We start from the raw sequence: 16,728 nt of genomic DNA on the forward strand, positions 1-16,728 counted from the left end.
GCAGTGGAGTGGACAGATAACTATGTGAGTAAGTGAGTAGTATTGTACTCAAGTCACTTCTACGTTACTCTTATTTTTAGAGTTCTTCACCAATGAAGCTTCTCTGCTGAATATCGAAATAAAACTTCCAAAATAGAACCTATCGTATTCTAAGATTAGCCTGTGGAATTGATCCCTCCTCCGGTTAAGAATTCGTTTAAACTTCAAGCCTCTTATGAACAAAGTTTCTACCAAAAATAATCTGATAATATAAAACCCGAAAGAGGTGTAACAGCCACCCTTGTGAGATTACATCCAATATTACATTTTAAACGGCAGACTGTTTACTTTCTAATTACCTAAAAAGGTACTGATGCCATTAAGGTCGCATTACCGTTCCTATTTAATTCCTGGTATAATGTGAAGCACAAATGATGTTTATACAATTTTCCCTTGACCCACTTAAATAAACAAACGTAAGATCTGTCAACAAAGATGATAGACAAAGAAAACAAATCACAAAATAATCCGCTTATGACTGTTAAGATTTCCTTTTTGTTTCACTTTGTACTTTTATTATTGTTTTAGGTTCCAAATCGGATGAACAATCACATCGATTTTCAGCTTAGTTGGGTGAGTGAAAAATCAAGGTACTGTTTTGTTGCTTGTATTTTTTAATGTTAAGTATAAAATAAATAGGTACCAATCCTCGGTTCACGGCACTGAGAAATTAGCCAGGAATATTCTTACTCCAACACTGGCTGATTTCGAGGTGCCGTATTTAGCCGAGGCTATGGATGCATGGAAAATTACTTGCCCGAACGAAAATTTACCCAGCAACCCGTCTTCCCAAAGACAGTGGGATGAGCCGCTCTGCAGAGTAACCCGGAATTGTTTAATAGAAACGGCAATTACTCCTGCTGAGCGAGCGCGCCTACTGGCTGCGGGTAGATGGGAGTCGGTGCTTTGGCTTCAGGCACTACCGTCGTCAATATTCTTCAATACAACTTTCCGCCTCGCTACCTGTTTACGTATAGGAGCACCGTGTTGCTCCCCTCATCGCTGCCACAGTGGTGAGGCTGTCACCAGCCTCGGACACCACGGCCTGTCGTGCAGCCGTAGTGCGGGCCGTATTACGCGACATGCAAACATCAATGACATTATACGTCGAGCTCTTGTTGCCGTCGGGGTACCAGCCGTATTAGAACCAAACGGCTTGGCACGCGACGACGGTAAGAGACCAGACGGCATGTCGTTATTCCCTTGGAAGATGGGTAGGCCTTTAGTATGGGACGCAACCTGTGTCGATACTCTTACGCCATCACACCTTCCAAGTTCTGCGTGCTGTGCTGCTGCTGCCGCTGCGGCTGCGGAGAACCTCAAGCGGCGGAAATATAGTGGGCTTGTCGGAAACTATATTTTCGAACCGTTTGGGGTTGAAACCCTCGGGTCGTGGGGTCCGAATGCCCACATTATATTTAAAAATCTCTCTAGGCGGCTGGTTGACGCTTCTCGTGACCAGAAGGCTGGCTATTACCTCGGACAAAGAATCAGCATGGCGATCCAACGAGGTAATGCTGCCAGCCTCTTGGGCACGCTCCCAGTTGACAGCGATGGGGACGAATTTTTTGACGCTTTTTAGATTTTTGTTTTACTAGGATAGTTTTTGATATTTATTGTAAATATGTATTGTAAATATCTATGTAAATAAAGGTATGAATGAATACCAATTAATATATTTTTATCGCGACTACAAGCGATTATAGGATTCAGTTACCTTTCTGAAGAAATGAGAGTAAAGATACCAATGAAAAAATGTGTTATTATTATGTTTTACCTATTTGAAAAATACAATAACATATTTCAGTTATTATACATTCTCAGATTTTATCGAAAGTCCGGTCACAATATCTATAATAATATATACATACAAAAGAAACATGACTTTCATACCTAGCGATAACATAATCTTTAGATTTGTTAAATATTTTAGAACTAACTCAGCAATTTTTAAGATAGGTCTTTACAAAAAATTTGTATTTATTTGCATGAAATGGAAAAGATTATTACAAAATCTTTTGATAATGATCGAATGACGTATAAATTATCCGACTTATCATCTACCGGTCAATAACTATATTTTTGTTTATGTACAATCATTGTGATGTTTAACTTATCTTAATCCTTGTTTATTTTATAAATAAACAAAAAACATGTGTGAGATTACGTCAGACAGAGAACTATGGAAGAAGAAATGCTGCACTAATTGGAAACAATCCTGAAGATTTTTAAGCAGGCCATTTTGCAGGGTTTTAAGAAATGAATGAAATATACCTAGGTATATAGTAAGGCATCTCGAAAATAATTAACAACGATTAACATTTCATTCCTGAGGTAGCTATTTGAATTATGAAAGAAAATATAAACGACATCTTTCAGCGCAGGCATGCAAACATCAAAAATGCAAAGTTAAATGACGCGAACTTTACACGTGTCTTCAACCACATAAGCGAGGGAAGAAATACCAATAGCAATTGGGTGTTACTACCTCGACGTCCTTTTCAAAAACTTAACATTAAGAATTTCGACCTATACTCAAAGTTCAAAGGAAATCCAAATAGTTTGAACAGCACTTAGTGTGTAAGGAATTTGAAGATGATACGGAACTTTGATCAACGTATATTGTAGCTTTTTACTGTATCTAAACTGGTGTCGAGAGACGACTCCTGGCCACCGCAGGCGCGAGGCTGTGGGTGGTGAGTTTCGAGTGGTACACAAAAAAAGGATCCCGTTACGAAAAGTTTCATATGACAACAATGTCAAGATAAAAAAAACAGTTACTTACCTATAAACCTACGTAGGTGGTCCCGGTCATATTAGACTAAAATAAAAACGTGGGGCCCATTCCGTAACTATTGCTGTAATACTTTCTTCTAGCTAGAGGTATAATAGGTGTGGATTGCATTGACTTACTATAATCATAACTGGAGATTTTGACAATCAATAATCAGCCGTAGCGGCTTCATCAGCGAACGCCGAGCTCACGATCTACCAAAGTATAAAGATATGCTTTGCCATAAGTAGGATTTCAGAGGGCCCCACGTTTTTATTTTAGTCTAATATGACCGGGACCACCTACGTAGGTTTATAGGTAAGTAACTGTTTTTTAATTTTTTATTTTTCAGTGCACATAAGATATAAAACCGTTTAACTTAAAAGTTTTTTTACCGATTTTTTATTATCTAGTTTTTAGTATTTAATGAAAATGCCTACCGAATATTCTTCATTCTATACATGGGTCAGCAGCGGTGAGGGAGTGCCAGACTCTTACTGACTAAAAACCGTTCTTTTTCGTCGTAGGCCTTTTATGTACCACGACCACGGTAACTCTTTAGGACAATCCCGCAGCCCAGGCAGGCCTTGGCCCTGTTGGGCCCCGTTGGGGTTGCTGACAGTATTCTACTTGAGTAGCCCTTTCATTTGATACCCATATTGAGGGGGTTGTGGAAAAATATGTAATCCGCCATTTTGTACCGGCGGCCATCGTGGATTTACAATGTTATTGATATTACTATATTGTATTGTCATCGGAATTAAAGGTGTGTACCAAATTTCAGATCAATCTGACAACAGGAAGGCACTGAAATTTCAATTTCTAAATTTGACCCAAGAATGAATAAATAATAAAACAAACGGGGTGAGCTAAATAAAACCATTTAAAATTACACGACACCAATACCTTATTACTAAAGAAACGAACATCGATGCACTTCATAACACCGTATAAAGATTCAATAGTCCCATTTTTTGTGTATCATGAAATAATATCATCCATTTTTATGAACGTCCATGTATATAGGTGACATATTTGACCCGACCAATCGATTGGACCCGTAATGGACGCTTTGAATGACGAAATTTCGCGACCCGCGTCACGTACAGTGGGCCAAATAAGTGCGCACTGTGATTTTCATTATGCCCGTTATGGTTTTGTTGTAACATTTTTGCCATTGTGTACTTGGATTTTTTTAGGGTTTTTATATTATGTTTGGGCGCATGATGTGGTTTTCATATCCATTTATTGTTCTTCTTTGTTTGTTTATTTTTTTGCGGTTGCAGTGGACTCGCAGTTATGCTGTGCGTGGAAGGTTTTATTTTCAGTTTGAATATACTTCATTGTACCTACTTGTTTGAAGTACCTACAAAAATTCGTGGCCTGACATTAATCCATTACTTAGAAATCTTTAAGGATCACAAACAGAACTTTTAGATATCACAAAGTAATTTTAAAACTTTATCGAAATGTTCCTACGCCATTTTCTCACAAACAGAATTTTCAATTTCATAAGGCACATAGTAATATGTAAATTCTGAGACTTTTATAATAAATGTCGACAAAAGCTTCAATCTCCACAATCTGAATTAAGGAAAATTTTGTTTGAAAAACTTTTCGAATAAGTCAAAATTTCTATGAAGTTTTGTAAGTCGTCTAATTGTTTTATTAATCTTAGCTTTGGGAGTACCTTTTTGGAAGTTACTTCTGTTAACATAATGTATCCATAATATTGGAAGAATCATCAGTATTTTTTAAATTAAATCAGATTTTTCCTGGTATGTATCAGGAACTACGTCTGAAAAAGCTACCAGATAGGTACACAAACATTTTGGGAGACGATTAGAATTTAGTTTGAAACCATCATTAAACGACATGTGTTTTTTTGATAGCTTGATATTTTTTTGTATAGCACCGACATGAACCGTGCATTTATTGCACAAAAAAAGTGCATAAGATCGATTTGGGGTATGCAACCTGACGATTCATGTCGACCAGTATTTAAAAAGCTTGGTTTGTTACCACTACCATCACTTTATATTTATGAAACTTGTATGTTTGTAGCAAAAAACAAAAAATTGTTTAAGTCAGCAAATGAAGTATTACAGCGAAGCAGACGTGATCCATACACGCTAGTACTTGATGACCTACCCAGACTGACAAAGTATAACAAAAACTGCCTTGCAATGTGTGTACGTATTTATAATAAAATTCCCAGAAATCTTAAATTATTACATGTAAGAGCTTTGAAGGCAAAACTACACGAATGGCTAGTCAAATGTAGCTTTTATAGTGTAAATGAATTTCTTGACAGAAATTTTGATCTCAGATAGGTTAATGTTAATATGATATTAAGATGTTAGTTTTAAGTTTGAAATTTTTGCATGCTATTGTACCTATAGCTAAACATGCTTGCTCCTTTATATATAATATGTAACACCAAAAATACCATGTTTAAAGCAAATAAAAGATTTATTATTATTTATTATTATCTTGTATGTCTCTGACCGACCACGGGACTACAGAGTCCCGGATTTTTGGAAGGCGAACGTGGGGCCGAAGCCAACACGCTGAAGCCCTTTTGAGACAACTTTAATGAAATGGCGACACAAAACCGACGATTATCCCCGTATACACTATAGAAATGTACCCAAGGACAATCCCCGGTTCTGTGCTAAACTATTGCTAACTATGGATGAAAACTACTTGGGCTATTGTGATGGGATGCTAATGGACTAGGAATGGGGAAACTACGGGAACTATGGCACCTGCCGATGACAATGTATTAAATACATGTTAAAATGGCAGGTGGAGACTCGCCAACTCACTTACTGGGCCCCCGGGAATCAGTCACTGAAAAGCAACAAGAGGGCAACAGGGACATGAGCGGCTGAGAAGGGTGAGGATACCTCGGCGGACTTTAAACGCAGATCACGCGCTCCCTGTGGGTCCAGCATCACCGGCCCACTCGCCACTTACCACGAGGCACCTACCCTCCGAGCAGGACTAACCTTGCTCTAGCGACTCCACTCTGACCGGCCGATGAAGGCAAGCCAAGAGGCGGGAGACCTATCCCCCGTCATGCTTCACTCCGGCAGGCCGGAGATGGGGGACAGTATACTCTCCCTGGAGCACTCGGATATATAGCCCCGCGGGGTCGCTACTCCCCGTCATCCGCCTCAGATGCCCTGCGGGGCTTATTATTATTATTACTATTATTGAAAAAAGAAGGATGAAAGAATATTGTCACTTCAATACCTATTACTATAAATCTAATACGAAAACATAGCACAAGTCACTGTAGATCGGGACAGACGATTCGGAAGATTGATGTTACTAGAAGGGTCTTTCGAAGTAAACCTTAAGCGAAGAGGTTTGTATGCAAACATACATGAAGTAGAGAACTGTAGGTGTGGCCGATTTGTTTGTGCAAAATTTTACCAATATTCCAAAATGTGAAAGTACTTTTATTATTTTGCGGTATATAGTATATGGCTTCTTTTATATAGTATAGATATAAAAGAAGGGGTTACAAAGTAGCCTATAAGACTTCCCTTGGAACGCGGATGCAATTGCGGGAACTTAATATTATGTTTATCTAAGATGCGAAATTCTAATGAATAAATCGGAAAGTGAGCTAAATCTCGCTCCTTGCTAACTAATCTGCTAGATTATAATGGTCAATAATATAGTACTGGGAAGGAGTAATTGCTGATGCAATACAATAATACCAAAAGACCAATCGATATTATTTCATCTCCTTTAAAACACAGCAATTAGTAATTCCGTTTTATCTTTCCATTCAAGAGCTACATGAGTTGTTTCCTACAATTTACAGCTCATATCTCGTAAAGCATCATAAAGTATTTATTTCCTACTAAAGGAAAAAAATATCGTAACAAGAACAATACCATTACGCGTAACACCCAGTGCACATCTTAAAAAGATGAAAATTACGATGCGTGGAAGTAGTGTTGGTCTTTCGAAGTTTTATCGATATCGATATTGAACAAATTTTACATTAGGTAGGAATCTTATAAGTGGATACATTTAGCAATAGTTTTAACGTGCATACCATTACATTATCTTTAATGGAGTGTTCTTCTAATCTTCAAATATTTACTCAACTTAGCTGTAATTTCAGTACCAACAATACAGTTATGAATTATTTTTCTAAAAATGTACACTACGCTCAAAACTAAGAAATAATATAATTTACTTTCTAATTACAAATCAGTAATAGCACTTATACTGACATTAAGTTCTTGTAATGGAACATGAAAAAGCAATGTCTCAATATGCAGCGCGCATGCAAATGATATGCAAAGCAATCGTCGCCATCAGAATACACTTAGTTCCATTCAAGTTTGTATAAATGCTCTTAATCTGCTTTGTTTTTATTTTTCATTGGAGCAGTAGTAACATGTTGTTTTATTTTGTGATTGTAAGTGTTTTGTAGGTCCATTTATAAATTGAAATCGATAATATCAACACTACTCTTAAAACTAATACTAATAGAAAAATAAAAACAAGAAAGCTTCTCAAGACCAGAACAAATCACTTTGTATTGTAGTCTCTACAAAAGTTGAACGAAATTTCTTTCACAGAACCACAGCACTTACAATCTGCCATCAAGAACAAATTATATTTTCTAGAGCCCAATTTATAGTTTGCCGTCCGTCGCACTCAGCAATAATATTTTATCGATATCAGGGCCCCATCACTAAGATCGAAGTTTAGTCGTGCATCAAATTGAATATATTCATAAAAACTGGAGTTGGTTGCCTTCTTATAAGGGTATGGTTCATTGTTGAAGTTACTGATAGTGTTCCGAAGGTATTTCAATATTCGCTAGGTAGTAAAGGCTTATAAATATAAAATTTTCTATCAGCTTTTAGTTCGTCGTAAATGTATCGTGAAAATGCAAGACTAAACTTTCAGGTGTTTTGAATTTTTAGACGTGTCATACTTTGTTTATGTTCCTGCTTTCATGCCTTATTGACTAGTAGCTTTTCAGCGGTTATGGGTATCTATCTACCTTCTACGTACTCACGTATGTACCTATATATATTTACGTATACATAATCACCTGCAAAGAGCATATTTATTTCAGAAAATCTTTCTTGTAAATTCAACTATTTGTTTCATTCCCTCGCCTTTTTACTTTGACTGTAAATTACTTTAGAAATTAATAAATTAACTGAATGTCGTTATTCACCGGTTTGTCGTGTTGTTCAATTTCCACGAAAATAAAAAACTATGTTTGCGTATGAAATAACATAACAATGGTTGCATCATTGTAATTTTAAGCATTCTAATTTTTCATGAAGTTAATGGGTTATGGAATTATTAAACCAAATAATTGGGTTATTTATATCTAGACACACGGCAGTGTGTCCGCCAAGTTCGAGCAAAAAAGCGACACACCGGCCGTGGGTTATATTACACGAACCATTTCGGGCCAAATTCGACCCCCCTGTAACTCAAAATCTATTTTATTTACGCATATCAAATTTCTAGTATCTGTTGAGACCCCCTCACTTATCTAAAATACAAAATTTCATTAATATACCTATTGTAGGTCTTGAGATATTGACGTCAGAAAATCGCTATTTTTACTATACACTTATTCACTTATTCACTGACTCACTCATCAAAAACCTAGACCACTTCCAATGGTCGTATTGACTTGAAATTTGGCATGGAGGTAGGTCTTTATGTCAAGTTAAAGGGAAAAATCTGAAAATGGCCAAGTGTGAGTCGGTTTCAAAATAATGAAGGTGTTTTATACCCGGTGTAAATTTATTCCCCTAACTAACTAAAACGAACTAAATTTATCTATATTTATATAATATATCTTCGAATGGTACAAAGGTTTGTATTTAGTCAAAGTAAAGTAAAAATCTGAAAACGGCCAAGTGTGAATTACTTTCGAAAATAACGAATGTGTAACTTTGATCCACGAACATAATATATGATAACATGTCATGTCAGTCAGTTGGTAAATCTAGTCCATTTAGTTAATCTAGTTCATTTCTTTGTAAGAAACATAGTGCATATTAAAAAATCTAAAAAATAGTATAAATGAGACATTTCTTTAACTAACTTCATCATAAGAAAAAAATAAAATAAACAACCTTACAAAAATAAATGAAATCCCACCCAAAACAAAAATGTGAAAGACTGCCAAGTTCGATAATATGGGAATGCTTCGCCTATAAAAGAAGTGAGATCTGAATAAGTACCAAGTTCCATACACATACCTCAGTTAAAAATAGTTACTTTTTAATGATGATTACTTGGCAAGTTTTAATAGAAAATTAAATACTTGATTCATTGCGTTTAGTAGGTTTATAACAAGGTGTATGAAAACTTGCCAAGTAACATCATTAAAAAAGTAACTATTTTTAACTGAGGTATGTGTATGGAACTTGGTACTTATTCAGATCTCACTTCTTTTATAGGCGAAGCATTCCCATATTATCGAACTTGGCAGTCTTTCACATTTTTGTTTTGGGTGGGTAATTATCTATACTATAGTTCGGCCATTCAGAGAATGCGTTCCTGACACGTCGCGATTGAACTGACGACGTAACTTTGCAATGGCGTTGCAGTTACGATAAAAATATTTTTGCTGGTTGTTTACCGTTTTAACAATTGAGGAGCATTAAAACAACATTATTATATCAATAATCAATGAATGTTATAATTTTGTGCCAAACTGAGTGTCAAATAACTTGGTAAACAATATTTTTCTAAATCTATACTGCGCTATTACAAGGTTATGTCAGCGGTTTATATTTTGTAGTGCTGTGCTAAAAATAACAGGCAAGTATCGTAATCTGTTCTTATACAGTTATAATATAAAATAATACGTTTTGATTTTCTTTTTAAGAATTGGAAAATAATGGACTATAAGACTTAATTATAACGTTTATGAAATATAAAAATAAAACTATGACCAAACCGCATTTTTATACTTAGATTAAAAATGGTAACCCCAAATGGCGTTATGGGCCGCCATTTTGTGACGCTAAAACAGTCGTCCGTTGTCGTTTCGTGCGCATAGACCACGTTTTTCAAGTGTTTTCGATCTGTTTTTATTTGATTACCCGGCTTTTGTTAGACCGAGATATCAGGATTGATTCTGTTATTGATAATAATATAATTATACATGTAGGCGAAGATGATGATGAAGACACCACCTCCTCAAGCAAATCGGAGTCTGATTAATATTCTGTTCGCACATTCAATTCAATGTACTTGTAACAAAGAATAAATAAAACAATTTTATTATATGAATATTACCTTTTTTTGGTTTCCACTTAAATAACTAAAATATAAAACAAATGATTCCGCCAATTTAAAACGAAAATAATCTTAAAATAATGCGGCGGTTCATTTTGAAGGAACGGTAACGAACTCAGTGTTATGTTGTGCCCATCACTAGTCGTGACTAACTGATAGGTGTCAGGAACGCATTCTCTGAACGGCCGAAGTATAATATTATAAAGCTGAAGAGTTTGTTTGTTTGTTTGTTTGAACGCGCTAATCTCGGGAACTACTGGTCCGATTTGAAAATTTCTTTCAGTGTTAGCTAGCCCATTTATCGAGGAAGGCTATAGGCTTTTTATCCCGGTACGGGAAGTAGTTCCCACGGGATGCGGGTGAAACCGCTGGCAGAAGCTAGTTCTACTATATCGTTGACTACAAATAGGTACCTGTTATGTGTAATTTAGGGTTAATCGCATCATATGGTACAAAATAAAATATTTGAATCGTAATAATTGCTTATCACCAAAGCAGTTTCCGATAACACAATAGGTATGATAGATAAGGAATCCGAGTGAAATGTGAATCCACAAAATTGTTGCTATGCTTTTATCTTTGATCGTATAATGTGATAAAATAAACATAGCTTATATTCAAATATACACAAAACTTTAGCTTTCTCTCTAACACCAATGGATCAGCATTTTTACAAAAATGAGCTAAGTCCTAGCTAAATATTGGTATAATAGAATGGCACAAAAACGGCATACTTAATAAAATAAATAAGATACACATGATTGCATAAAAAAGAATGTTCAACTTATTACTAGTATGTAAGAACAGAATATAATATACTCATGAAACAAAAAAACAACCACCAAAATCTTAAAAGAAAATGAGTGAAAAGATTCTTCAGCAATTTCCTAACGTCATTTGTATGTCTTTCAAGCAATATTTGACGGTAATCAGTGATTCAACACCGAACACATAGTGACAAGTCGTGGCCCATTGAATAGCCAAATCGCAATCAAACTACGGTCTGATTACCCGGAAAGGTCAAAGGTTGTAACATAAAGGTCGTTTATGTGGAATCATATTATATATTTGAACGACATATTGGCATGGTTTGTTTTTATTTAATTTTGTTTTAGTGCATTATTTTTTTTTTCATTTGCATAGTAAGAAATAATCAGACTTTGATCTATCATATAAATACAGCTTGGTGGCTTTTTCATCATCATCCCAGCCATAGGATGTTCACTGCTGAACATAGGCCTCCCCCTTAGGCCGCTGCCTCGAATTTTGCGGGCAGCGGGGCGGCAGCGGCGGCGGCGCGGGAGCGGCAGGATCTTACGCGTATAATCAAATGGACCGGCCCTCGAATACAGCGGCGCGGGAGCGGGCAACGAGCGGTGAGCTCCATTCAAAACGGTGACCGAACGCGCCGCCGCCGCTGCCGCCCCGCTGCCCGCAAAATTCGAGGCAGCGGCCTTAGATCTCCACAGATACCTATTGGAGGCGACCTGCATCCAGCGTCGTCCGGCGACCTTTATAAGATGGTCTGTCCACTTGTCTGGCTTTTTGCGGTCTAAAGTAGGTAATTACAAACACTGGAAAATGTACATAGCGCACGAAATTCCAACAAATACACAATCTGAATCATTGCAGCCGAATTAAGCACTAACGCGTGATTCAACCTTAATAACGCTAACCCAAATTCGCTGCAAGTGAGTGTATTAGCCGCAAGCAATCAGCTCTCTACTACATAACTACTAAACGAGCCACGCGTAAAATTAATCATCTACATTAGCTATTACCCAGTCATAATTGGAGAATTTGATGTCATAATTTATGGAGAAGTTTGAAGTTGCATGTGCAGTGAAGTGAGAAGTTAAGAAGTTTCATGCGACGACGGGAAATGTGGAAAACCATTGATGATGTACATATCTGGTAGAACTAACTTGTTCTATGGACTCAACTTCGTATGTCGCCTAGGTGACGTGTTGCTGTGACGATTGACTTAGACTGAAACATACCTGTGAAAACGTTCATACCACATACATCCATTCGATAGAAGAGTATGGAAGGAGAAAACATGCTGCACCGACCCCAAATAAGATTGGGATAAGGACAGGAGGATGATGATGATGATGACGTTCATTCGGACTTGCCTTCAAGCTTATTAGTTATCAGATAAACACATTCAAATATCTTGAAGATTTAATTTAGTGGGTTTAATTTACCGGCAAAACATTGCAAAATATGGTGAAATTCTTTTGGGTCAAATAATGATTACTAGGCATTTTTTATTTTTGTACCTTCTCTTAAGACAATAGAAACTTTTACGAGGTCACAAAATAAGAGTACATGAACCGTCTTGATAGCAAAGATAAACCGGATATATAAAAATTTCTAGAACCAATTGAACACTTTACACACTGTGCATCAAGCGTCAAAAATCAAGGGTTGTAAAGTCATTGGCTTTACTGGCTCTGATGAAAAGGTGAAGTCGTTAGAAGAACTCGGCTTTAATAAGGCAATTAACTATAAAGCAGATAATATTACCAAACTTATAAAGTCAGCTGCTCCCGAGGGTATCAACTGCTTTTTCGATAACGTTGGTGGCGAATTCAGCAGTACCATCATGTATGAGATGACACAAGGTGGCAGAGTAGCAATTTGCGGCAGTGTCAGCTCCTACAATGAAGATCCTGATAAAAAACCTAAAGCTACAGTTATACAAACTGCTATTGGAACTAAACGTTTGACAGTGAAGGGTTTCATTACTTTTGATTTCCTGAAGCTTTGGCTCAAATTATTAAGTGGATTCAAGGTGGACAATTGAAGCAGAACATATCACTGAAGGTTTCGATAATATCTATGATGCTTTTATTGGTATGTGGAATGGTCAAAATTTTGGGAAGGCAATTGTTAAATTGTAAGCTAAAAACTGTTTTGGACAATTTTTAAACACCCGATACTATTTTCAACTGAATTACTTGTGTCTTGCTTGGCATCTGGGTTAAAAAAAAAATCAGATCCAGAAAAGAGCTCAATTTAGACAAAAATTAATTTTGAACTATTTAAAATAAGTGTGAACAAATCATCTTCCGAGCCTTTTTCCCAATCATGTTGGGGTCGGCTTCCAGTCTAACCGGATTCAGCTGAGTACCAGTGCTTTACAAGAAGCGACTGCCTATCTGACCTCCTCAACCCAGTTACCCGGGCAACCCGATACCCCTTGGTTAGACTGGTGTCAGATTTACTGGCTTCTGGCTACCCGTAACGACTGCCAAGGATGTTTAATGACAGCCGGGACCTACAGTTTAACGTGCCATCCGAAACACAGCCAATAAGTGTGAACAAAATAAATGTATTTTATCTAATCACGAACTCTTTACATTAATCTTTTTTTACCTAGCTTTGATGAATTAGTGACAGCTTCATTGAATTATTTATAGATTATGGAGTGATTGTACTAAAATTACGATGATTAGCGATAACAAGTAATAATCAACGAAAGTAAACAAGATTAAGATAATTATTCTCTTTATAAGCACTGAATACTAATAACCAAGAATAGGTAGACTAAACAAAACCAAAGAGGAATTCGATCTGTATATGCAACTACATTCATGTATACAGTGTTTATGCTGATACAATTTGTTTCTTTTTACGCATACACAGTCTATAAACGTAGGCCACTTTGTTTTATATTTATTTGCTATCAAAAGTTTGTAACATAAAGCTTGGGCCGCTAAAATGCACCATCGTTAAACTCACTTTTAAAGGGGGTGCTAAAATGTTAGGTTCATATAGCATCAGTCTTCATCACCATATCATGGCATGTGGAGATGAAAATGTTTTAGTGGGATGTAAAAGGATGTAGCTGTTGTGTTGTAGGCATTCATGCAACTAAGCTACCGAGTAAGCTGTTTCGTCGGATAAAATGGGAACTATGGCTTCATGGCTTGACAACCAAAATATAATATGGTACTGCATGTATGTACAGAAAAAAATCAAGCTGTAAAGAGGTTTAAAAATATTTTTATGTTCATATCAAACAATATTGTGGAGAGGGTTATGCAAAAAAAATGTTTCAGATTTGTGGATTGTAGATAAAATTGAGGACTTTGTCTTGAGTTTTTAATTCCCAATTTCTTAGTTAATGTTTTAAAATGGCAACATAAGGAATCAACTGACCAACCATGTCTTTGTATTCAAATCCAGGCCTTACGATTCTGCTTTCAATCTACTAGGATGACAGATCCAAGGAAAAGTTTGAAACTGTCTCTTGTTCGTATAGGCATAATGACAGATATAAATAGGCACAGACAGAATCAAATTTCTCATTAGACTGGCTACTTCTTCACAAGGCCAGACGTTAATTACCTTACATTGTTCGTAGATAATTCCATTCTATACAAATCTGGACTTCAAAGGAATGTTAATTGGAAAGATATACTAAGTCTGCATCGCTTTTCTTTTTAATCATTATCTAGATAGAGTACCTGTAATACTAGCCCTGTATAAATAAAATAACTGCAATAGCTACTAATCCAAACATTTAAACTTATAAGACAAATGTTATTCTTCACCGTTCTTTGATACTTAATGTTTCAAGTATCATTCCCTTTGTAGCGCGGACCTTGTCTATTGCCCCTCCGCGCCCCTCTAGATTAAGACGCGCGCCGGCTCGCTACCGAAATAATTAAAAGTGGAACAGCCGCGCAGCTTTTGCGGCGCGCGCGGAGCACCGATAGTGCACGAGCAACCGCGAAGCACGACGCATGCGCTCCGGTTGTTGACGGACGCCCGCGTCGCTCGCGTGCCGGTGCTTAAGCTCCCTTGTGTTAAATATTGTATTGTGTTTTTTTGTGTACGGATTATACTATTTTACTTCCAATCGTTTTTTCAATAAAAACTCGGAACGAAGCCCAACTATACGTGGCGCCCAACGTCGAGGCCGTTTTCGAGTACAAACTTCACTGGAAAAAAAACAAAATCAGTGACAGTGACGTTCGAACGAGTTCTGGATTTTTTATTGAAAATTTGTTACAAAATACCATGGTGCTTACGCGTTCACGTTCGAATAGTGCTTCGCGCTTAACACAGCAGCCAGCAGAACCGTACCCTGCGCCTAGTGGGCAGCTGGACGGTGCGACGCCGTCTAATACGGAGGGAGGTGCGTTTTTCGTCGACGTGAGATCGGCAACGCCACCGCTGGCAGGACGCCCTGCGTCCGCCGGCGCCCCGGCCTCTTCACCACCGCCGCTGTACGGGCGTGAGCTGCATGGCTACTGCGCTATGCCACAGCACGGGCATGCTCCGCCCGTCACCTCACCGCAACAACCTATGCCAACACCCGTGGTCATGACGGACCACCAATTGCTATCCTTGCTACAAGCGTTACGGTCGCAGCCTGCACAAGGCGCGCCGCTCCCATCTGTAAGTGCAAACTTGTCAAATTGCTCGGCGAGATACAATGGGTCCGGTGATGTACGTGCCTTTACCGACGCCGTGCAGATTTACAAGGACTGTGTTGGTGTTAGTGACGAGATTGCACTAAGAGGCCTGCCAATGCTGCTGACTGATTTTGCAGCTACCTGGTGGCAAGGAGTTCGTCACTCAGTCGCGACTTGGCAGGAAGCCATTCTGTTACTTCAGCAGACTTTTGGTCCACGACTTCCGCCTCACAGAGTCTACAGAGAGATCTTTAGTCGAGAGCAAGCTGAGGAGCGCACGGACGTTTTCGTGTGCAGAGTAAGAGCACTTATTGCTCAGTTACCGCCGCGCACCCTACCTGAAAACCCAGTACAACTGGATATGGTGTACGGGCTCCTTAATAGAAGAATACGCGAGCGAGTAGCGAGAAACTCTTTCTCCACGTTTTCCGAGCTACTACAGCACGCCCGGTCAGTGGAGGATGTGCTCGAGGAAGTGCGCGCTCCTGCACCTGCGAGAAGGGCACAACCTGCGACAGCCGCCCCGATGCCTCCACTCGTCCACCCGTCGACGTCTTCATATACTCATGCGACCAGAACTGTGGACCAAGCCCCTCAAGTCAGGGTCAGACCGAGGTGCTCATTTTGTAAAATGTTCGGCCACCTAAAGGAAGAGTGCCGTAAATTATTAAATAAAAGTAATCCCGCGCAGGAGCCAGTTAAGAACGAACCAGCTGCAGTTGCACAACCGGAGCTGCGCCCTTCCCTAACATGTTTCGGATGCGGTGCGCCAGGTGTTACGAGGTCAAACTGCAGCGTGTGCAAGGAAAGACGTTCTGCGCCGTCGACATCTACATTTCAGTCGTTGTCGGCGTGTAATACTGTATTTAAACCGCGTGTGCGTCCCCTATTAAATATAGAAGTGTTTGGTGCTAACGGTACCGCTTTATTAGACACTGGTGCGAAACAATCCGTTGCCAGTGAAAGTTTAGCTAAACATATGCGGGCCAATGGCCAATTGTTTCAAAGTGTAGAAACGGAACTTAAATTCGCGGATGGAACGCTGCGCGTTCAAATCGTAGAAGTAGCCTCAACCATTGTAAAGGTGCGGGGAGTGGCAATTGACACACTCTTCATGGTCCTGCCTGGCGCAACTGAGTCATTGTTAGGAATGAATTTTATACAGGACGCTGGCATGGT

At 38.3% G+C, this 16,728-nt stretch overlaps 1 pseudogene; it reads left to right on the forward strand.

Moving 5' to 3' along the window:
• The first annotated feature begins 12,021 nt into the window (after positions 1 to 12,021).
• On the forward strand, positions 12,022 to 13,026 carry LOC124636631 (annotated as a pseudogene).
• The last annotated feature ends 3,702 nt before the right edge of the window (positions 13,027 to 16,728 follow it).

The sequence above is a fragment of the Helicoverpa zea genome, chromosome 14 (assembly GCF_022581195.2).
Source record: "Helicoverpa zea isolate HzStark_Cry1AcR chromosome 14, ilHelZeax1.1, whole genome shotgun sequence".
NCBI classification, from domain to species: Eukaryota; Metazoa; Arthropoda; class Insecta; order Lepidoptera; family Noctuidae; genus Helicoverpa; species Helicoverpa zea.